We start from the raw sequence: 25,040 nt of genomic DNA on the forward strand, positions 1-25,040 counted from the left end.
TAGTCAGAGATCACATCTGTACAGCTTGCACTGTGATACTGGCAGTTTTGTGGCTGTCATGAAAATAGTGTCTAGAGAGGCCAGCTGGATATAATTCGGTCACTGATCTGGGATCAGTGTGACTCCTGAAGGCGCCAGGTATTGATCTGGAGCCATTCAGAAATTTCAATTTAATCCCAAGACTGGCTATTTGATTGCTTTTCGGAGAGGTGGTGGAGGGCTCCATAGCAGCCTGCCAAGTGCCTTCTTATGGAGCCCCCAGAGGACTAAGATGGTCCTCTTCCTTGCTTTGGTCAATTTGGGGTAACCTTAAAGGAAGCTACATTACAGGTAGCTTTCGATTTAAGTTAAACTGAGTCACACAAATCCAGACTTACACAAAAAAGAACCGAGATTTGTAGAGTTTGCAAAAGCACTAATGCAAAAAGGTTGATATGCACCTATATTTTTATACTTTATGTTTCTATTTAATGTGTTCTTTGGTACATAACGTTAGTATTTTTTTGGCATGTTTTTCGCCATAAGGTGTCTTGAATGGTATGGAGGGTAAATATGACTTACATTAGGGTTTGTGGAACAGATTACTTATGTTGGTCAAGAACTGTCTGTATTTTGAATATTTTGTGTGCAGCGTCCGAGTTGATTTGCTATAGTAAGAGTCATATAAGGCTGGCCAAACATGCGAAAATAAACGTACATAAACAAACTTTGAGGAGCAACCCATGCTTACGTTGAAGAGTGCAGATATGGCCGGTCCTGTTCTGGTTGTCTTTGGTCGAGGGCTCGTCTGGTGCTCCCCGATTGGCCGCTAGCCTCATGACAGCCCTGACTACAGGCGCCTTAATGTTCCTGATAGGGAGACTGACAGCTAATTCTGCTTCGTCTGAAACAGACGGGGGTGTTTGGCGAGCCTGGGGCCATGCATCTTTCTTGGGCAGAACCAGAAACTCCTACGCACGTAGCAATAAAGGCTGCATAGCTTGAGGTGTGGGTCTGCCACCGTGGCCATGATTAAGAAAAACAATTCTTTATTTGCACAAGTACAAGGACAGTGCAATTCTATAGTGTTCATATACTACATCTTTAGGTCTGAGTGCAAGGTCAGCCATTCCTGGAGCACCTTTCAAGAGGAGTTTGGGCCTTCTTCAAGGACCCAGTGGAAGTGGAACTATGCTAGTGAGGATGAGTTTCGAATCGGTGACCTTCTATGAGCTACACAGCACCTCATTAATAAGAAAGGGGACAGATCAAGCATCATGTCCATTAGTCCCAGGCTCATGGGGGTGCAAATCCAGCGTTTTTCTTGTCAATCTCGTTCCTTCTCCTAGTCCCCATGCTCTCCTGTGGACTGATTCCCCGCTCTGCTCACTTTGGCAATGCGGCAGGGTATTTAGTAAACTGTAAACATGCAAGGACAGCAATTTCTCTTCTGGAAGGCAGGAGTAAGAATGTTTCAGCTTCCTCAAAGTGTGAATCTAATTAAACTCCGTCAGATTCCACGTCAACCAATTGCGATCCCTCGGGCATGTAGACCTATATAAACAATGGCCTGGGTTCCAGGCCCCATCCCCTGTGCTAAACTTGCTCCTCCTGGTGTCCTCATTGCCGTGCCTGCCAGGCGTGAGCTCCATGATGGATCCCACTGGGCCAATAGCTAATAGAGCTGTCGCTACTGCCTAACTCCATTTCATAGGAAGAGCTTAACACAAAAGTGGACTTCCATATTGCGGGCCTTTAAGTTATTCATCAGGCTTGATAAATATGGATGGTGTACTGGAGCTTGATCTGACTGGCGATGATCATGTTGAAATCAGACCCACGTCTCCGAGGCCTCCGAATGAATATTAAAAACAACGGCAGGGATGATCGCTGTGTAAAACGGAGGAAAATGAAGGCAAACGGCACTTCAGCTGCCAGCTTTGAACAAGACCTGATCAGAGGCAGGGAAGCCTTCAATGAGACCAGGTCAGAGGCAGGGTAACCTTGAATATTGGTGTGGTAAATTCGTTGAAGTCAGAGTCAATTTCCCATACCCCAGCTTCACCGAGAAGCAGGTCCTGTGGTGTCAGACAACACGGTAGTCTCTAAAGGAGCAAATGCTAAACAATCAAGGAAAGGCCAGAGTGATATTATTATTAATGTCAGCCATGTTGATTGTTTACATTTGTTGTTGTGATTCGAGGAGCGAGTCCAACTCAGAAGCTAGGTCTTTCAACTAGGAAATTACAACCTCTGACTTGAATGGATCACAGCGTAAAAGTCGGCTCTTTTACGTGATTGTCTGAATGATGAGAATAGTATTTATTTGTTTTATTCCATACATCTTTTGAGTTTCATTAGTCACTTTATGCTGAAAAAGGATATCACTCACCATGCAGCTGCTACAGAATAGATTAGCATGTTATAGAGGGTGATTAGGAATCAAAGGGTGCATAATTCAGAACTTCAATCCATACATTCTAGACTTGATACCAACCCATTAATCTGTATGTGGTCTCTCTAGGTTAATTAAGAACAAAGGGATGCATTGGGGAAATTCGTATGTCAGGAAGGAAAAACATGCACAAAAGATACATTCTACCAATGGAAACATTGCTAGAAAACAGCTGGTTACTTGTCTACAAACATACAGTATCACAGCTTCACAAATTAGACCTTTTTGCATCTGCAAAAAGTCCATTTATGTGTGGTCAAAAAAAAGTGCAGTAGTTAGCCAGAGGGCATAATACTCTTGAAAAGTTAGAGAGAATCCTGTGTGCTGTGTACGTTCAAACTTCAAAGGAGAAATGAATGAACTAATGATTATAAAAGTAAATGACCCAGACCATGTCCAGTAAAGTGTGAAAGTAACCTTGAATAAGACCAGACCAGAGGCAGAGTATCCTTGAGTAAGACCAGACCAGAGTATCCTTGAGTAAGACCAGTCCAGAGGCAAAGTATCCTTGGAGTAAGACCAGACCAGCGGTAGAGTATCCTTGAATAAGACCAGACCAGAGGCAGAGTATCCTTGAATAAGACCAGACCAGAGGCCAGAGTATCCTTGATTAAGACCAGACCAGAGGCAGAGTATCCTTGAATAAGACCAGACCAGAGGCAGAGTATCCTTGATTAAGACCAGACCAGAGGCAGAGTATCCTTGAATAAGACCAGACCAGAGGCAGAGTAACCTTGACCAATAACCTGGGATGGGATACCCATCTGCCACATGAACTAAACTCATACACATGTAAACACCACACAGTCACACAGTGTGAGGGGTGGCAAAAAAGCCCAGATCCCTGAAGGAGGCTAGTGTCTTAACCAGCACAGAAGCAGGATGTGGCTTTCAAACTATGCCAGATTCCCCAAGCTGTAACAGCTTCGCTTTCTATCAGCCTTGAACCTTAGATTCTTCTGCAAATGTTTTTTTTTTTCTTTCTTATTTGCACATTGTGCATACAGTGAATATTATGTGACAGAGTATTTTGATTTTGGATTTTTTGACATGCATTTGGCATCATTTTGGTTTTCTGTGGCACTTCACTGGTGCCTGCCTTCATTATTCGATTCTAAGGCATGCAAACTGATTTATAAATACATCAGGACTGACTGCTATTCGCGCTAATAAAGGAGTGTTGTCAGGAGCTGGGAAGGACCTGTTTAAAGTTTTATGCCGGCACTGTATCTGCAAGGCTTACACGGATGTATTGGCGATGACAGCAGACTTCTGACTGCGTTTACAGAAAGCGGGCACACTCGTGGGAGGCCACGTGTGGATCAGCAGGTTAGGACTCTGCGCCTTCGATCAGAAAGTTTCCGGTTGAGATCCTGTGGCTGGCAGAGTAATTTCACTGTTGGGCCCTTGAGCAAGACCCTTCTCAACTGCACGTCGCTTTGGATAAAAGTGCCTGCTAAAGAAGTAAAGTGTAAATCATGGCTGTTGCCTGCAGAACCTTTGCTTAAGCAGACTTGTTGCAGATGGTGTTTAGACACCAAGAAATGCAGGACTCGGGGTAAGCCAGGCCCCTGATGGATAGTAGGGATGCAGATATCCTGGAGGTAGTGTGGAGTCACTTTACTTGTACCGTAAAATCAGTTATATAAGGTTCAGTGTTTTCCCTCAGTCCCTGAGTACACACCCAGACCCTTGTACCCCACACCCTTCCTGAGATATAACCATTTTGTTTTCCTTTTTCCCCTCTGCAAGTGATGTGATCTATTTTCATCTCCACCAGTTTGCTGTTCCTGACAGGGAGACTGCAAGTTCCCCTCGATACTCTGGAACCCAAATAAATCCTTCATAAAGCAGTACAAAGCATCCTTAATTCTTATACCAAGCATTATAATGCATTATAATACATAACGTAAATATGGTGTCCCACAAGGATTAGTGCCCACTACTGTTCCCTTTATATATGCTACCACTTGTGCCCTATGGTTCCTGAAAAAGTCTTAACCCTTCCCGACCTGTAAAAGCGGTCAGAAACTGGGCGGACTGTGGTTGGCATTAAGGGGACAGCTCTCTCTTGGTTTTGCTCCTATTAAATTGATCATCATCAGCTTGTTCATGTGAACAATGGATCTTACAAGCTCACTAAAAAACATTAATATTCCAATCCCAGTTGGTAACATTATCAGAAATCATAGTGTTGGTTTCCATTGTTATGCTGATGATACAATATAGAACCAGATGCTCTCTGGGTTAGAATATCGATGCTGTTTGGCTCAAAAATTCCTTATGTTAAACACAAAAAAAACAGAAGTATTGTTAGATGGTCTCAAGGCTGCTCGAAATAAGTTTCACAACCTCAGCCTCTGTGGTCTTCCTACATAGCTTATCACGGTAGTCAGAGATCTTGGTGTCCTGGTTGATCTATGTTTCGACGCTCACATTAGAAATATTACTAGAACTGCTTTCTACCATCTAAGGAACATAGCCAAGCTTCGGAAGATGTTCTCCTTTCATGATGCAGAGAAACTAATACATGCCTTTATAAGTTCCAGGTTAGATTACAGTAATGCCCTCCGTTCTTTTTGTTCATCTGGATACTTAAATAAATTTTAGCTGGTACAAAATGCCTGAGCTCTTTCAAAAACTAAAAAAAAAAAAAGAGATCATATTAGCCCTGTTCTACAGTATGTTCCCTTCACTGGCTTCCAGTTAAGTCTCAGATTGATTACAAAATACTGCTGTTAACTTATAAAGCACTGAATAGCTTTAGAACAGAATATCCTATACTGTAGATCTACTGGTCTCTTACAACCATCCTCGCTTGCTTATATCTCAAGGTGCAGGAAATCTAACAATACCTAGAGTAGAAAGAACTACGGCAGGCTGCAGAGCATTCTCTTATAGAGCTCCTCAGCTGTGGAATAATCTTCCACCGGATGTGCAAGATTCAGGCTTACTCTCAATGTTCAATTCTAGGCTAAAACACACCTGTTTAGTTTAGCTTATAGGGACTCTAGTTCTACCTCTAGCTAACTGCTCACTGCCAGTTAGGCCTATAGTGTGAGGTGTAGAGCTGGGTGGGGATCAGTGCCATTGGCTTTGGATGAACTGGACAGTCAGTGCTGTCACTCTAGCTTCATACCCCCTTGTGGAATTGGAGTGCTGACATTTCAGGGACTCCCCATGCCTGCATGCCCACTTGCCTCTCCCTCCTATTTATGCTACCACAGCTTTATCAGCTGGACTTTACATATTGCACTCACCTAACTGTTTGCGCTGCCTCTGGTCCCCCCAACTTTGGTTCATGCCCATTTTATTTCCCCTCATCCCTACTAGGGTGTGCTGCCTGGAGACTCTAAAAAATAATCAAGTTAAGCTGCCCACCCTGATGCCTGCAAGAGCTCCACTACCTGTGACGTCCTTCCGGCCTGTACACCTTTCTGCCTGTGACTTCTTCCCTGCGTGCCCTGCTGCTGTACCACTGTTCATAATAATAATAATAATCATCAATACTTTATTGATCCCATTGGGGAAATCGTCTTTTACGCCTCCCTCAACATTTTCGTAGAGTAAGCTGCCTGTGAAGGGCAGTCACCCATAGCGGCGCCCAGGGAGCTGGGGTTTGGGACCCTGCTCAGAGACTTGCAGACATGCCGAGGCTGGGTTTGAACCAACTACCTTCGGATTACAGATACACAGGCTTAGCCCACTGAGCCACACACTACCCAATCATCATCATCATCATGCCATCAGAAGCCACACCAGCACCTGCTTGCCATCACCTTCCTGCCGCATTGAAACTCATATCTTAAAATTTGGACAAAAAGTTAGGATTTTGTTACCTTGTTCATTTGACTTCCTCTGCCAGCCCCTGGAGGATGCGCTCTCCCTCTGAGTCTGGTTCCTCCTAAGGTTTCTTCCTTCTAGGGAGTTTTTCCTTTCCAGTGTCGCCTCTGGCTTGCTCACTGGGGGCTTTTGGGAGGAATAAAGTAAATCGCTTTGAGACAATGTAATGTTGTGAAATTGTGCTATACAAATGAATTGAAAATTGAATTGAAAGAAACTGTACTGCATTATAGATGAGAGCTTCTTTGAGCTCATAAAGTATTATAATCAACACTAATGCCTTAAGACTGTCAATAGATGCTGCTGTAATATTTTTATTAATTCTTATCTTAAGCATTGAAATGCACCATGAAGGTAACTATAATGCATTATACATCATAGCTTCAAGTAAAATGTTACCAACTGTTACAGACTCAGGACATGGTGCAGGTGGGGAAGAGAAGGTGACAATCCATTTGCGCCTCCAAGAGACAATAGGGGTTTATTGGGGAAACCAAAACATACACTGGGAACTAAGGACCGGGAGGGGTCAGAACCAAAGAGGGGAAAACACCACAAACAGAACAAAGTACAAACCAGGTGAAGGAAACCAGGTGAAGGAAACCAGGTGACCATCTCACACATTAACTTTAACAATGATTGACTAGGGAAATGAACAGGTAAGCACTTAAATACACAGATAACGAAGATGAACAAAGAGCAGGTGTGAACAACTAATCAACAAGGCCATGGAACAACAAGGCAGAGGTGAAATAACTTACAATTAACGAGACCAGGAATCGGGGAACATAACAAACACTAAGGTTTATCAGCACTAGGGAAGACTAGGAACAAAAGGCTATGTAGAACAGAATAAAAGCTGGCACAAGGTAAATCAAAAGTGGGGACAAAAAGATCAAGATACAATATCAAACACACAGGAAAAAGATGATAACACTTAAGTTGCAAATGAGGCTGGCACCGGCCTCAAACTCATGACTGGTGGGTTTATAGTCTCAGGGCTGTATACTCAACCCACTAAGGTACACAGCAGTTCAGGGAACAGGAAAGACACACAAGTCGTGAGAGTAACTAACTGTAGATCTTAAAAAGGAAATTATATCTGCTCTGGCTTCGTAGTATGGGATCGTCACTTATTTCATGTTTATTGCTTTCATATGTGGCTTCCCATGCCCTGTACCCAAGCCCCGTGCCCCGTGATGGACCAGCTTCCCATCCAGGGTGTTTCCCTGCCCCGTGCCCCGTGATGGACCAGCTTCCCATCCAGGGTGTTTCCCTGCCCCGTGATGGACCAGCTTCCCATCCAGGGTGTTTCCCTGCCCCGTGCCCCGTGATGGACCAGCTTCCCATCCAGGGTGTTTCCCTGCCCCGTGCCCCGTGATGGACCGGCCTCCCATCCAGGGTGTTTCCCTGCCCCGTGCCCCGTGATGGACCGGCCTCCCATCCAGGGTGTCCCCCTGCCCCGTGATGGACCGGCCTCCCATCCAGGGTGTTTCCCTGCCCCGTGCCCCGTGATGGACCGGCTTCCCATCCAGGGTGTTTCCCTGCCCCGTGCCCCGTGATGGACCGGCTTCCCATCCAGGGTGTTTCCCGTGCCCCGTGATGGACCGGCTTCCCATCCAGGGTGTTTCCCTGCCCCGTGCCCCGTGATGGACCGGCTTCCCATCCAGGGTGTTTCCCTGCCCCGTGCCCCGTGATGGACCGGCTTCCCATCCAGGGTGTTTCCCTGCCCCGTGCCCCGTGATGGACCGGCTTCCCATCCAGGGTGTTTCCCTGCCCCGTGCCCCGTGATGGACCGGCTTCCCATCCAGGGTGTTTCCCTGCCCCGTGCCCCGTGATGGACCGGCTTCCCATCCAGGGTGTTTCCCTGCCCCGTGCCCCGTGATGGACCGGCTTCCCATCCAGGGTGTCCCCCTGCCCCGTGATGGACCGGCCTCCCATCCAGGGTGTTTCCCTGCCCCGTGCCCCGTGATGGACCGGCCTCCCATCCAGGGTGTTTCCCTGCCCCGTGCCCCGTGATGGACCGGCCTCCCATCCAGGGTGTTTCCCTGCCCCGTGCCCCGTGATGGACCGGCTTCCCATCCAGGGTGTTTCCCTGCCCCGTGCCCCGTGATGGACCGGCTTCCCATCCAGGGTGTTTCCCTGCCCCGTGCCCCGTGATGGACCGGCTTCCCATCCAGGGTGTTTCCCTGCCCCGTGCCCCGTGATGGACCGGCTTCCCATCCAGGGTGTTTCCCTGCCCCGTGCCCCGTGATGGACCGGCTTCCCATCCAGGGTGTTTCCCTGCCCCGTGCCCCGTGATGGACCGGCTTCCCATCCAGGGTGTTTCCCTGCCCCGTGCCCCGTGATGGACCGGCTTCCCATCCAGGGTGTCCCCCTGCCCCGTGATGGACCGGCCTCCCATCCAGGGTGTTTCCCTGCCCCGTGCCCCGTGATGGACCAGCTTCCCATCCAGGGTGTTTCCCTGCCCCGTGCCCCGTGATGGACCGGCTTCCCATCCAGGGTGTTTCCCTGCCCCGTGCCCCGTGATGGACCGGCTTCCCATCCAGGGTGTTTCCCTGCCCCGTGATGGACCAGCTTCCCATCCAGGGTGTTTCCCTGCCCCGTGCCCCGTGATGGACCGGCTTCCCATCCAGGGTGTTTCCCTGCCCCGTGCCCCGTGATGGACCAGCTTCCCATCCAGGGTGTTTCCCTGCCCCGTGCCCCGTGATGGACCGGCCTCCCATCCAGGGTGTTTCCCTGCCCCGTGCCCCGTGATGGACCGGCCTCCCATCCAGGGTGTTTCCCTGCCCCGTGCCCCGTGATGGACCGGCTTCCCATCCAGGGTGTTTCCCTGCCCCGTGATGGACCGGCTTCCCATCCAGGGTGTTTCCCTGCCCCGTGCCCCGTGATGGACCGGCCTCCCATCCAGGGTGTTTCCCTGCCCCGTGATGGACCGGCTTCCCATCCAGGGTGTTTCCCTGCCCCGTGATGGACCGGCTTCCCATCCAGGGTGTTTCCCTGCCCCGTGATGGACCGGCTTCCCATCCAGGGTGTCTCCCTGCCCCGTGCCCCGTGATGGACCGGCTTCCCATACAGGGTGTCTCCCTGCCCCGTGATGGACCGGCCTCCCATCCAGGGTGTCCCCCTGCCCCGTGCCCCGTGATGGACCGGCCTCCCATCCAGGGTGTTTCCCTGCCCCGTGCCCCGTGATGGACCGGCCGCCTTTCCAGGGTGTTTCCCTGCCCCGTGCCCCGTGATAGACCGGCCTCCCATCCAGGGTGTTTCCCTGCCCCGTGATGGACCGGCCTCCCATCCAGGGTGTTTCCCTGCCCCGTGATGGACCGGCCTCCCATCCAGGGTGTTTCCCTGCCCCGTGCCCCGTGATGGACCGGCTTCCCATCCAGGGTGTTTCCCTGCCCCGTGCCCCGTGATGGACCGGCTTCCCATCCAGGGTGTCCCCCTGCCCCGTGATGGACCGGCTTCCCATCCAGGGTGTCCCCCTGCCCCGTGATGGACCGGCTTCCCATCCAGGGTGTTTCTCTACATGGACACCCTGTTCCCCTTGAAGGTAACGGGGGGGGGGGGGTATACACCACCATCACAGTACTGGGACAGGGACGCAGGAGGCTAACAGCATGCAGGACCTCTCCACCCCCAGCCGACGTGGACATTTTTCACGAATGCCCCCAATAATTCTTAAAAAACCTATAAAATGGCCCAACCTGCGCCACAAAGGAATTAAAAAAAAAAAAAAAAAACTAGGTCAGGTCTTTTCATTATGTTGGAAAGTTCTGGAAAAGGTAGGTATAGGAGGGTACTGCAAAAAATGTTTATTTAACATAGATGGACAGTTCAGGTTCAGAAAATATAAGTCCAGACCACGATTTTGTTTTCACCAACCAGTTGAGTATAAAGAGTGACATTCAAAGAATGTGCAGCTGGTTGGTTGAAACGAAATCTTGGTCTGTATTTGTACTTTCGGGACCTGAACTTTTCACCTCCGTTATTTACCCCTTACACCTGCAGCTTCATTCAGATGAAGCTCAACATACCACGTTATTTGTCACATCTCATGATGACGTGGCAGAATTGTCATGTGCCTCACTGTCCCTAGGAGACCATCGCTGCGGGCAGCCGCTGGACAGCTGAATGGGTCGTGACAGTAATTATGTCATATCCAGTGCGCTGTGGGACAGGACGGGACAGAGGAATCCATCTGTGTCAGCGGTCATTAGTAAGGGAACCGCAAAGATAAGTCCCTAACTGAGTGGTCCTCCTACAGCCAAACATTCTGTACGCATAAGCACCTCCTGGTTTTCCCTCAGACTCTTTTCTGTATTTTTCCTGCAGCACAGTGCACAAGCATCTCTTAGCAGAAGCCTGCAGTACCATTGACTGTCCAGCGGGGGCACTGCTTTTACTCCTGAGAACAAGTGGACTACCATATAAGGACTCTGCTCAGGAAATATGAAACTGAAACCAGATGTCTGTCTGATGTGCGAAACAAAAGATTTTCTGTGGTGACTAACATTCGCCTTTAGACTAGGTGTTGGAAAACGGGTCATTGTTTATCAGCTTCATGGTATAACATCAGCACGATTATACAGTAGATAAATCTGTTACCTGTCACAATCTGAACCTCATTGGCCTGGAGTTGCTCCATCTTCCTGCTCGATGATATGAATGTGGGGGTGCTGGGTGGGTTGGGAGCTGTCAGGTGCTTTGCATGGTATAGCATTTATAGCGGTGCCATACACACTTCGCCGCGTTGCGCTCTCTCTTCGGGGGTGTTCATACTCCTGTGTCTCAAGCCCTGCTGTGATCATGTGACATTTCATTTTGGGCTGCTGACACTGGCTGCATGCCCACCTCTCTGGGATGAGAACGTCCAATGGGAATCGAGCAAATGCGAGCGGCGTCCCTATTGGCCAGAAACAAAGCTGCGTGTGCATGCATTATCAGCAAAAAAGCAAACACAAATGAGAGAACATCAATATTTTTGCAAAAATGTTTTAAAAAAATGTGTATATACAAGATTTTATTTAGAATAATTTTGTAATTGGTGTTTTTGAATAAACCAGCTTCTGTACCTAGACAACCCATTAACCGATGGCATGACTGTACTGCTATTATTCAGGCTAAGAACTGAAACAACCCTGTGCCTCAATAATTAATGAGAGACATGAATCACTGCAGTCATTGTACCTTAGAGTGTGGTACTTAACCTGATTTCCAGAAGGATAAACATACAGATGAAAATTGTAGGCAATGTAGGTCCCTTTGAATAATAGAGCACATGGATGAAAGAGATACAAAAAGACTGAAAAAGCTTAGCTACTTAAAGTTAATTCATTAAAAAGTACGCACAGATTAACCCATAAATAAGGCTGATTTGGCAGGAAATTATCAAGTCCTTCAAAGGTACAACAACAGATCCCCTGGAGGGATTTGAGTCGGAATGCAGATCCAGAGTAACATCTAGGCCACTGGCTGCCCGTTAAGGTAAGATTAAATTCACAGGCCTGTTAAACACATGCTGGCCAAATAAGGCAGACAGACTCAATTCAGCATCGGCATAAACAAGCCCCCCCCCCCCCCCCCCCCCCCCCCACAAAGCTCCCAGCTGACCTTTCCGTCGCTCACCACCACCCACCACCGTTACTGCAATTGCTGCAATTAACATGGCTCCCTCAGTTGCTATGGTTTCTTCTGAAGAAACTTAAATGTGGCAGGATGGTCATTGGGGAAACAAAAAAGACGGTGAGTAATGAGGTTATATCTGGCAACAGCAAAGATTTGCGGGAATTGACTCCGGTGTGGCTTCAAAGGTCCAACACTCCTCCTGGGCCTGCTAGCCGCTCCCTCTCCTGCCTTAGATACTTCCCCTATACGGCAGTTTCCATGAGGAAATCTCCTCCAACCCCTCTTGCTCACTCTGTTCTAACTCTCTTGTGAGGCAGGAACGAGTGTTTAGAGTCACGCCGATTTGAGGGCAAACGAGGCAGTTTATTGTAATCCTGCCGCGGGACAGCTCTGGGAGGGACTTAAAAAAGGCCCTTTCTGAATAAGTGATTAAAGGAGCTCCCCGTCTCACAATGGCTGAGCCGAAGCTGGAGATATTTTCATACGATTGTTCCTTGTTCTCCCCGTCAGAGCTGAAGGTGTCGCTTTGACATTCTCTGTGATTAAATATTTAATGACTGCGTTTTGGGAAACCCCGTCACACTGGTGTGGAAACGCGTGTCTGGAGTCACACACGGGCCCTGTGGCAGTCTCTCAGACACATTCGCGACTCCGACACCACAAGATAAAAAAGGCAGTTTTGCACGCGGAGACTACAGTGCGGTAGCTGACGACATAGCCCTTAAAAACTCCGCCACTGCGCGACGAACTTAGTCTCTCGCGATGACAAGAAACTTCTGGAGCACCTCTGGAAGGTGCTGATATCCCGCTAATCTGATGACGCCAGGTTAACTCTGCGACAGGGCCCTGTTACTCTGAGGGTGGTGAGGCGGGCGGGCTGTCGTCACTGTGATCCCACCATCTGACAGGCTCATGACACTCTGTGAATCCCATGCGCTCATTACCAGCTCAGAAATAAGCTGCGACATGCCTCATTGTATTAAGCTGCAGCTTCCAGAATAAACCGCAAACCAGGATTGAAAATATAATATTCACATGCACTAATCGTGAGCACACACCACAAAACATAAACACAGATTGCTGGAGTCAATCCATCTGTCCATCTTCCAAATGGAGGTCCTAGGGCATTTCCCCCAGCCGTGTAGAGCAAAAGGCAGGGGTGCAGGTTTAACTGAATGCCAGGGGATTTCAACCTGGTTTGGGAGCCAGTCCATTACAAGCCACATACTTGCATACTACAATGCAGAGACTGAACTGCTTGTCTTCAGAGTGTGAGAGGAAACCTGAGCAATGGAAGGAGAACATGCAACAAGTCCACGCTGGGGAGGCACTCAAAGCCCCCAGCCCTGGAGGTGTGAGGTAGCACCACTACACTTTGAGTCACCCTGCAGCCACAGACAGAGTCAAATTAAGTATAATTAAAATTGTAAGCTTTGGATGAGTTTCATTAGTGAGTGTTTTTGAAGGAAGTCATCGCTTTTGAGTATCCAGGTCGCAGAGTTGCTGTCTGCCCATTGGGGCAGAAAGTTTCATAGGGTCAGACAAGTTCAGTGCAGCCACCCCCCCAATAAGAGAAGATTCCCACATGTAACAAGGCGTGAGGGGAGAGGACTGACAGCTTGTCATGTTAAACTCCACCACCGACGGCGAAAAGCAAACAATGATGCAATATTGCAGGCAACTCCAGACGGGGGAAGCTGTTCTCAGTCACGTCGTGAGCAGAAACCCCTTCCAGTAAGTAAGAGGAAGTCACCCCCTTCATGTTAGTTAGAGAGCCATCACTAAATGCTGACAGATGACCTGTGTGTGGCATTTCCTGGGTACCTTCCTTGTGAACTGGACCATTGCATAGAGTCGCAATGTCTGCCTCAAGGTCTCAACAGCTGGCCTGGGGGCCGATTCCCCGAAAGACCATGTGCTGGGTCTCAGGATGTACCACAGAGAGGCTCTTAGAGAGCAAACAATAAAGCCACTCGCTGCGGTCAGAGGGCGCTCTGTAGCGGGACGTGCTGCGGTCAGAGGGCGCTCTGTAGCGGGACGTGCTGCGGTCAGAGGGCGCTCTGTAGCGGGACGTGCTGCGGTCAGAGGGCGCTCTGTAGCGCGACGTGCTGCGGTCAGAGGGCGCTCTGTAGAGGGACGTGCTGCGGTCAGAGGGCGCTCTGTAGCGGGACGTGCTGCGGTCAGAGGGCGCTCTGTAGCGGGACGTGCTGCGGTCAGAGGGCGCTCTGTAGCGCGACGTGCTGCGGTCAGAGGGCGCTCTGTAGAGGGACGTGCTGCGGTCAGAGGGCGCTCTGTAGCGCGACGTGCTGCGGTCAGAGGGCGCTCTGTAGCGCGACGTGCTGCGGTCAGAGGGCGCTCTGTAGCGCGACGTGCTGCGGTCATAGAGCGCTCTGTAGCGCGACGTGCTGCGGTCATAGAGCGCTCTATAGCGCGACGTGCTGCGGTCAGAGGGCGCTCTGTAGCGGGACGTGCTGCGGTCAGAAGGCACGTCTCACAGCAACGCAATGGGGTCAGAGGGCGCTCTTTAGAGTGGTGCACTGGGGTCAGAGGATGTGATTTAGAGGGTATGACTGCAGTCAGAGGACGCACCATAGAGGGTTAGCACAAAGATCAGAGAGCCCACCTTAGAGCGACATGCCGTGATCAGAGGGCGTGCTTCAGAGAGACGCGTCACAGTCAGAGGGCGTGCTTTAGAGAGACGCGTCGCGGTCAGGGGGCGTGCTTCAGAGAGACGAGTCGCGGTCAGGGGGCGTGCTTCAGAGAGACGCGTCGCGGTCAGGGGGCGTGCTTTAGAGAGACGCGTCACGGTCAGGGGGTGTGCTTTAGAGAGACGCGTCACGGTCAGGGGGCGTGCTTTAGAGAGACGCGTCATAGTCAGAGGGCGTGCTTTAGACAGACGTGTCGCGGTCAGGGGCGTGCTTTAGAGAGACGCGTCGCGGTCAGGGGGCGTGCTTTAGAGAGACGCGTCGCGGTCAGGGGGCGTGCTTTAGAGAGACGCGTCGCGGTCAGGGGGCGTGTTTTAGAGAGACGCGTCGCGGTCAGAAAGCACACTTGAGAACAGCACGCTCACACTAGCATGATACACTCGAGTCGGACAGCACACTTTATTGCAACGCGCTCCAGTCGGAGAGCGCACTTTAGCCCAATGCACCTCAGTCAGTGAGCATATTTTACGGCCATGTGCTTTGGTCATGCCTCAACCGTGCGTAACATTGTCTGATCTAGGGAAAGGCATAGAGGGCAGAAGGAGACTCTGACAGAAGATGATGTGAGTGCTTTACACCCCCTGCTATCACTCAAGGCTCACACATATATCTACCCTGGACCCAGAGCTAAACAGACCAGTAGGCTCCTTACGAACAAGAAAATGCCTCGGTTTAGAGCAAAGTCACATCTTTCATACAAAAATAAGCAAACACAAAGTTAATGACCATACATAAATGGCTGTGTAAATTCTGTCTGAAATCTCTACTCTGTACTGTTGTAACTGAAATAGCAGGAAAGCTTTCTACACATTCCAGGATTGGCAGATTGTCTGCTCTCAAACCCAATCATTGACTGCTCTAATCTATGAGATAATTATTAAACCTTTTAATCCTCTGGAACAGTCAATCATTCCTCAAAAGATTTCAGGCTAAAATAGAGAATTTTCATATTATTCACCTCAGCATAAACCATTTTATCCCATTGACAATTTGTTCTGAAGTGTATTAACACTGACAGAAATTTCTTGACCCAACGATAAAAGGAAAAAAAACGGCATAATCTCCCTCTGGATCCCAGTGTGCCATGCTATTAATCGCCTCTAGGTGGTGCTTTATCATCTCATTTCTCCAATGTGAGCTGACCATGTGTTCCCGTCCTAATTGGCCCTGTGTCCTGGACTCCAGTGTTCCTCTGCCTTGGCAGCAAAATCAGTGACCAATGGGAGCACATTTTACATTCTTCCAAAGACAAAAGAAAAAACAATGACAACAAGGACTGCCATGAAAAGCTGGGTTTTGTTTGAATGGGATAAGATGCATAAATAATGAATCAAAAAATATGCATCTTTTAATGTCATAGCTAAAATTTACATATGGAGACAAAGCAGAATGATTAAAATCGAGGCCGTGAATTTTAAAATGACAGATATATAAGCTATGAACTCAGAGAAATGACAAGAAGTGATCTGAATTAAACATCCTCAGCAGAATGAGTTTTTTATGCTGCTGAAGTCTGCTCTCGATCCGACTTGTACTAGATGCAACGAAGCAGGTCACACGGGACCCCAACCAGGAAAATATTTCCCAGCATGCTCTCATTTTCTATGCCCACTACCCACGTTCTGATTTCTACACTGTCACACGTGCACATCAGTAACTCAAACTGCGCATACAGGCTGTGCAATTATCCTTCAGATGTAATTTGCCTGCTGGTAAAGTAGCAATATGTCTTGAATCTCAGTTTGTGATCCCTGCTCTGAAGGAGACTAATGGTTGAAGGCAGGACATCATCCACGAAAACCAGCACACCTCAGCAACTGACCGTGGAGGCTGCTGTGTGACTCAGTAGGTTAGGATCGTGGGCCCATGAACAGACGTTCAGATCCCAGGGTCTGACAGTCATGTCACCCTTGTCTCTCTGATCAGGGCCCTTAAACCCTGAATACTCCAGGGAATGGTCGACCTTGTTTTACACTGCTTCACACTTTTATTTTATAAAACAAAAGGGCTGGGTCAAATTTTCATATCTGTTGACCTTCTCGAGCTTTCCAGCTTCTTAGACCCGTTTTCCGAGGCCAGAAGATACAGGAGAAACACACCAGATTCCAGATCTCGCATCTTTGCTTCTTATTACTTTATTCATAATACCACTCCCCATCTGCCAGGGACTCGCAGCTGACACGTCTCACCGTGAAATCAGTCTATTTCCCGCTTTCTGTACCTTCCACGAGTGTCACACTGCCTGCTCACAACGCTCAATCACAAATTGACAGGCTGCTAAACAGACCACCGGGCTGCTGAATTCATGAGACATAATAAGATACGGGGGGGGGGAACCTCACCATGGAACACAACTTCATGAGGTTTGCAGTTATATTTTTCATATTTAGGAATCCAGATGCCCCGGAGTGACCCGTATATTTTCAGCCTCCATCTGTAAACACGCCAAACAGCTCCGAAGGTGAGGAAATAAAGAAGTTTCTTCCTGTCATCGCGGGGGTTGCATAGCAACCGTGAAAATTTGCGTTTGACCTCATGCATCTGTGTTATAAAATCCCCCCCGCCCCGCGACTGACGACGGCCTCGGCTCTGTGACCCCCCCCCCCCCAAACCCCCCATGCACAATTTTCACAAAAGGAAGACGGATCATAATTAAATATGCGGAAGCAGCAGAAACAGCTCCAACTCTCCCACAAATCAATCACGGTGCACAGGTGGAGGAGCAGACCGGCTTCGGCACACACCGGGCAGGATATTGGGCAGGTGGCGTAGCATGAATCACACGCAGCGCCTCCTCTTTCTGCTGCTTTGGAACAAACCGCCCGTCTCTGTCGGTGGATTGTTGCACCGATGTTTTTCATCTCACGCATCTGGCGTGATGCTCACCCAAGGAATTTTACGACAAATCTATATCATTCCATTATAAACCTAAAATTAGCAACATCAAAAGCGTTGGGGTCATTTTCAAATCCTACAGTAATCAAACAGTAGTCAAACCCAGACTGTTTCATACATGTTAATGCGTGTGCATGTGTGCGCAAACTTGCCTCCAACTGAAAATTTCACTCCAGCCAGATGACCATAGTTGGCCTGGTTTCTAATTGTGATTACCTCACATTTTTAAACACAGTACAGCTCACTTTACGAGGCAGTCATTTTGTCCTAAAATTTGTCTACTTGAAGGAACAAAAAGCTCTTGTGTTAATATACTGGCAGGTTTCTCTGTCTGGTGGAGAGAAATGGCTCGCAAATCGCCGTGCCTGGCCTCGTCTCCGTAACAGACGGCTGCCATCATTCCCGCAAACGGGCTCCTACACCAGAACAAAAAAAGTGTGCTTGTGCCTTTTTTCTTGAAGCCGGGATTAAGAGCCACACAAAGGACACCAGGGAATATACCAGCCTCCACCAGAGCTTGTCACGGCTGCCCCTCTGGGACTGGCCCCGGCCTACTGCTCCCATCCGCCGTGATCAAACGGTCAGTCCATCCACGAGCCTTGGCTTCCAAAAGTGCCATAACCATAAGACCGGACTGGTCTACTGTGTAATCTGACAGGGGGGAGCATGGAAGGGTCCACGTCTTAATCCTGATTGTTTTACACTTGCCACTTAATATCCATACACATGCACCTTATCTATTACTATAAACACCGGCCTTGTGTTATTTGTCGTTCACTATTTATCGTCTATTTATTTTTTACGTGACAGTCCTTTGACACTTCTAATATGAGATAATATCCTGGGGGGGGGGGGGGGGGTGTCACATTGCATGGGTCCCGACTCACCTCCAGCCCCTTCCACCTCAAAATGCATGAGCTCCCTATGATCCACTACGTCCCCTAAATCTCAGCTTTATTTTTCTTATCTTACACATTTTCTTTCTGTGTACATGTTATGTGCTTGAAAAATGGAGTCCATTTGAATACATATGTTTGTAGACGTCTTTCATTCCGCAATTCCTTATTTTTGCTAAATTCTATCAATCACCATCAATAAGTTGAATATGAATACCTCAAAGAGCCTTAAACATATGCTGTATCAAGAACCATGTATATAGTTTGACTGCATTATACATTAAATACAATTACATAATCAATTATTTAAAAAGCTATTTATATGTCAGCTCAATAGATATATGACTGGGTGACTTACACTGAATTTTTTATTAATGTCATTTGTTTTTTAAACCATTTGTCAAATAAATGAATGCTGACATCCCAGAATAATGTGAGCCACAAGGTTTTCTAAGATTAAAAACGCAAGATGCACTGGGACCTGCGTGTGGGCCTAAGCGATGCTGCTCAGCCTAGGTACAGCGCCTCCTGGAGGTTAGGGGTGTAATTACCTCATGGACTCTCAGTTAACAATCAGTCATGTGCTGCAGTAACGAGGGTGCTGAGCATCCTGCTGGGTAGACAAGCAGCACCTAACCAGGAGGGAAAGCAACACATTAAATGTCGTGGATAGACGCCGAGTATCGCTGCCAGACGGCTTCGCTCTCTGGAGCGTGCTCTACTGAAATATTCCGCAGATTTCATGTTCTTAATTTATTTATAACAGCAGATAAAATTGCGCTCATTCTCTTGAAGGTCAAAAGCAAATATCTAAGGCACCAAGGAACACAAGTAAACTAGAGAGGCCCCTGAAAGTAACCTGCAGATAATTACGCCAGAAGCACAGAGGCAGCTAATGGGTAAACAAACAGGCCTCCCTCGACTAAATGAGGCCGCGCGCTCACTCATCCTCGCTGGCAGCATGCCCAGCTTCCTGTCACATCCGTCGTCGTAGTGACGGTCCTGAAACCATCCCTAGACTCTAGCCGGCGTTTCTGGACATATTTTCCCTGCTGCAACAAGTCTTACTGTGCTACAGGTTGTAGTAAAACCCACATCTCATCAGCTTTCATTTAAATTCAAGTGTTGCATACATTTATCAGGAACTTACATGGCAATTTGTAAATTGTGAAAATTGAACCTAATAGGGTAACCTCAATGAACAGGGTTTGATATGATTTTTTTTTTTTCAGTGAGGTTCTTTGTTGGCTTAGAGGAATCAGCTGAGCTGGTTTGGGTTCGTTATAAAGATTCCACTGGAGGAGCTGAATCCAGCATTTTTGACTGGGCAGAGGCCCGGGGGCAGACCCAGGACATGCTGGAGGGGGTCTATCTTCTAGCAGGCTTGGGAATGTTTAGGGATTCCCCGAACGAGCTAGAGCCTTCTGCCATCGAAAAGAGGCCGTCTGTGACCTGGACAGTGCGATGCCCCTACAACCCTCACCAGAGAAAGGGAATGAAGATTCTATTCTTTAGGTCTGCCCATGCAAATCGAGAAAAGAGAATACAAAAAACTATTCCACTATGCCTTTCAAAGTAGTTTATAGTTTAAAACACATTATTCACTAGTGTTATTTTATTTGTATTTTTTGCTTTAGATTTCACACCACAGACTACAGCCATGCACAGTAAAGCCGGAGGCCTTAAAATGGCCAATCAAATGCAGCATATACGGAAATCAAGAAACCGGTGGGGAAAAAATGGCAGATATAACTAATTTCAAGGTGATAAAAATATTTTTTGTGATAACACGTATAGTGGCGTGCGGCAGAAAATGTTAGAATTTAGCGATTAATTGTCATTGTTGACACACCGCAGCACACAGTGCACAACAACGAAACGCATCTTCTGCATTTAACCCATATGTGACATTACAGGGGGGAGCTAATTCAGCAACCGTGGAGCAGTGCTTGGGGGCGGTACCTTGCTCAGGGTACCTCAGCAGTGCTTTGCTGGTTAGGAATTCGAACCTGCAACCTTTTAATTACGAGTGCGCTTCCCTAACCATTCAGCCACCACTGAGTGGGTTAAGCCTCAGGGCTTGTGATCAGTAGGTCACCTGTTTGAGCCCCAGTCTCAGCAGAATAGTCACATCTCCATTGGGCCCAAGGGCAAGGCCCTTAACCCCCAACATGCTCTAGGGGCACCAGATGGACAGTTGGCCCTGAGGTAAGACTCCAAGCTTCACTATATATATATGTGGGTGTCGAAGGAGAGCAAGATGGGAAGTGCAAAAAGAATCATTGCAGTGTGTTTGTGCAAATAAAAAAAAAACATCACAGTGTGCTCGTATTTTAAAATACCAATGAATTGTTTATACCCACTGTATCCCACAAGGGAGCGGATGTTAAATTAGGCTGAATCGGCTTGGTCATTTCCTGATAAACAAACTCAATTACAGAAAAACAAACGTGTCACCCTATGCAAATGTCATATCTCTGGACAGTACAAGTAGGCACAGCTATTGCAGACGCAGTAGGCTGTGATGAATGACAAGCTGCATCTTGCGGACGGGGGCCGGACACCTGCCGCTGCGGCGGCCCCCCGCTGTTCATGTTCGCTCCTTTGTGGCTGGTGTTCATCTCCTCCGTTTCCATCATCCTGATAAATCGTATTGGGCCTTAATAACTGAGTGATTGTCTCAGTGCTGAGATTCGTCTCTCAGTGGGAAAGACGTCGGAAGAGAGGAAGGAATCCAAACGTCAGAATCGTCACGGTAACGGACACGGCAATGCCAGGTCCTATATACACCCGGCCATCTTTAATTACTGTAAACTCACGTCATTAACACCCACACTAAACCACAGGCATATGTCACAAAAAGGAACAGCAGTCATTTTTTAGTACTTAACAAAACAAATCCTTTTTTAGCCAGCAGAAATGACGCGAAAACCCTCTGTTGCTGCTTTCTGTAGGTTGAAGCTGATGGGTATTGGTTTAAGTGCATGTGGTCTGCATGTCTCCAAGTCTGGCATGCCACTCTAGGACCTCAATGAGTAGGTACTGGAAGGTGTCACCACTTTTGACATGGAGACCATAAAGTAAACAATACGTTTGTCTAACCAGTTGATATCAGGTGTCCATGTTTTCCTCCCTACACACTCGTCTTGCACATGTTCAGTTAAGCTGTTAAAGATGTCCTCCTCCTTCAAAGCCTGCCTACTCATTCCTCTGGTTTGCAAAGCGGATCCAAGTACGTAGACGGAAGATAAGATTCCGCCCTCGTGAGTCAGCTGGAAGTCTGCGGTACGGTCCACAGAATAACATACTGAAATTTTAATGCAGTTCATTTTTACATGATTTGTGTAGGTGTCCTAATGACCTAATTACTTATTTATTCCAAGCTTTTATAGCGCATATATTTCGTTACAATGTACCAAATAATTAGATAATTTATATTATTGTAATTTGCTTGTTAATATATCAACCTGCTCAAAACATTGTGTTAAATGTTCTAGCTTAGTTTGCCTTCGTTTCATTTTCTCTATGAGGTGATCCTGTCTAAAAGATTCTATATAATTATTATTACAAATCTTTTCAAGAGATCAGTTTGGGAAGGATACATCAGTTAGGGACAGGAGTTTTCCAGTATGTAACAGAGAGTACTTGGAAGGCAATAAACACAAACCTCAACTTCAAAAATAGACCTGCATTCTTATCCCTATGTATATGAAGGGTCACATCTTCAGTAGGACAGAACCAGCACCCCCTAGCAAAGGAGATCCCTGACCATCTGCTACCTCAAAGATAATTAGGGAAGTGTGCTTCTGCTTGAAAGGTTACAGGTTCAAAACTGGGACCAGCAAGATTCTGTCCCCATGCATTGTTCCCTGGGTGCTAAATAATAACCATGGCTATGTCATGATGTCACATATAGCTTAAATGCAGAGGATACACTTAATCACTTCCACTTCATTCTGCTGAGCCTGGGATTTGAACCAATATATTTCTGGTTACACAGCATCCTAAACCCACTCAGCCACACATTGGACCCGGACAGGATTGGCTCCTCAATCCCTATGATGCCTGCAGGTAGGTTCACGTTAAAGCCCTGTCTGTTAACACTCGTGTGGTGAGTGATGTGTAATGAGCCCAGAATAACATACTTTGCTAAGGAGATAGTGGTAGCCGACATACACAGATTATGCATCCCCTATATCACTCGCTGAAGACACTGACCAGAGTGACTGATGGATGGCGAGTGACAGGGAGACTTATTCCAGACCTCAGACCTTCTGTAGCCTTCTGATGAATGCAGGAACAAGAGGATGCCGTGTTTACATTGTTTTTTTCTGGCCGGATTTTGAAATATGACACGCTCCACGACAGCCTCTTACCACCAAAACAGCCCTTAACAGCCATCAGAGATAATTATGATCAGACAGTTCTATGCAAAAGTATTTTAGTGCTCGTGCACATCTTTGGTGTAGAGCTATACTTCGACACTCAAACACTTGAATAAGAATAATGTTAATTGAATTGCTTGTAATTGAAAAACGGTTGTCGTGTGTCAGACATTTTTTTTGAAAACATGCACTTGATATTTGGTAAATGTTCTGTTCTTCAGAATTGCAATATCAGCTGATGATGCTAATTAAATTAAGTAGATTCCCCTTCATGATGTTGATATTGGCCAATTTATGGAAAAGAGAAGTGAACCATTCTGAAGTGCTACAAAATGGCAGCAAAATATGACAGCTTATATGGCCTTTAAGGGCTCACATAAAGGCTCAATTCAATCTTTAGATTGATTTGTGTCTTTTCATTTGGTTTGTCCATGCTTCGGCAGGACATAGAGGTAGCTCACCTCATCTCAGTCTGTAATGTATATGGATGTCCCCGATGAACAGTTTCCAGGTGCTCCTCTTCCTCTGAAATATAATAAACATCAGCTTAGTTTTCCATAAAGCTGCCAATGTGCTTTCTATGGCCTGATGCTCACCACTGACATGTGTACCCACTGCCTGGCTGCTGGTGAGCAGTATATCATCTTCACCCGTTGTGCAGGTTAACTATTGAAAGGGTCTGATTTTGATCTATTCCTGACTAGCATCCACCAATGACAGCCTCTGATCCTGACTCCCCTCCAGAGTGCTACCCATCTGCCAAGCCTGATTTTGACCTCCTACTGGGGGCTTTATCCACCATTAACTGAGAGTGAGTTTGACCAACCCTTGTCCAAACAGAAACTGCTCTGGAGGACACGAACCGTCTCCTGGCCTGGTGTTTGACCCACCTATGCCACAAGGACAAACGCTGCCTTTGCTTTCTAGCCTGCCGTAACTTCAAACATACCTTCCTGCATGAGGATACACCTGACATGTGCTGCTAATCATGACAGCACAGCCTAAAGCAATAATAACTTAAGTGCAAATACGCAAGCTGGACCTCTTTTCTATCTTCTGGTGGGGGGATGGAAATCTCAGACATGAGCAATCACACTCAGTACAGACTGAATCCTTTATGCACATTTAATCAGCAAAAATGCTGTCAGATTGGGTCATGCTGGAAACCATCATCAAATGGCTGCTGATGGAGGCTCACATCAAACATGGTGCGTGGGGCCTGTGATCTTTCGACTTAGACAGACCTGCTTGGAGACCTTGCTCCCTAATGGACTCTAACCATGACCATAGTTTGCACCTTGCTTTTAGTAAAGCAGTTATATTTTCTCTGCTTTCTATAATGTTGCCATGCCCAGGGGGCATGTATAAATGATGTAGTGATGCATTTCCCCACACTATTGTCAAGTGTTGTGAAAGGTCAGGTCAGGTTGAAGAGCAAGACATTGCTGCACCCACCACACGAAGAAACACCCCGGGGACCCCCCAGGCCAACACGTGGTCCAGTCTCACCCTCTGGAAATGGCCGTCTATCTGCCGCAGCCAGGTGTTACGTGGGCGTCCCCTTGGCCTGGTCCAGCCACTCGGGTCCTCAGCAATGAGGACCCGGCCAGCCGGATCACCCTCAAGGAAATATGTAAAGAACACTGAAGCTGTGAATGGTTCTATATAAAAATAAATGGAATTGAATAAAATGCTTCTGCAGCAATGACTAATGTTACTGTACAGTTTTAGTCTGGTTTCTTCAGCTGATATACTGCTGTGCTGGGCAGCTTCTACACCGATCCACCACGAGGGCCACCTAGAGATTAAGAAAAATAAAGACAACCTGTACATAAAAACGGAGTGCAATGCTTGCATCCATATAAACCCACATTTAATTGAAAAAAGAACAAAGACAACAGATCATATCTTGAAACTGAGACGTTTTTTTATGACAAATATATGCTCAACTTGAATTTAATTCCAGTAACATGTTTCATCAATGCTGGGACAGGAGCAACAAAAGACAAAGTTATGTGATGCTAAAACAAAACACCTGGTTGAATATCTCATAACTAATTAGGTTAATTGGCAACAGGTCATTAAGATGACTGGGTGTAAAAAGAAAAAGCCCCACCCCCAGAGAGGCAGGGTCTCTGTGCAGTGAAGATGGGGAGAGGTTCACCACTCCGGGAAAGACTGCATGGGCAAATAGTGCAGTAATTTAAGAATAATGTTCCTCGATGTAATATCGCAACGAGTTTGGGAATTTCATCAT

General features: G+C 47.4%; 1 long non-coding RNA gene across 2 annotated transcripts in view; it reads right to left on the minus strand.

The window, feature by feature from the left end:
• Positions 1–24,491, minus strand: part of LOC125706036 (uncharacterized) — a 43,500-nt gene extending 19,009 nt beyond the window's left edge. The window contains exons 1-4 of one of the 2 annotated variants that reach the window (XR_007381826.1): positions 24,293–24,491; positions 23,245–23,308; positions 18,950–19,030; positions 6,274–6,403 (exon numbers count right to left, since the gene is read on the minus strand). This is a non-coding gene — a long non-coding RNA (uncharacterized LOC125706036). The remainder of the gene's footprint in view (positions 1–6,273; positions 6,404–18,949; positions 19,031–23,244; positions 23,309–24,292) is intronic. The other variant, XR_007381827.1, reaches the window with a different exon arrangement.
• Between the last annotated feature and the right edge of the window lie 549 nt (positions 24,492–25,040).

Source organism: Brienomyrus brachyistius, chromosome 13, assembly GCF_023856365.1.
Source record: "Brienomyrus brachyistius isolate T26 chromosome 13, BBRACH_0.4, whole genome shotgun sequence".
Lineage (NCBI taxonomy): Eukaryota > Metazoa > Chordata > Actinopteri > Osteoglossiformes > Mormyridae > Brienomyrus > Brienomyrus brachyistius.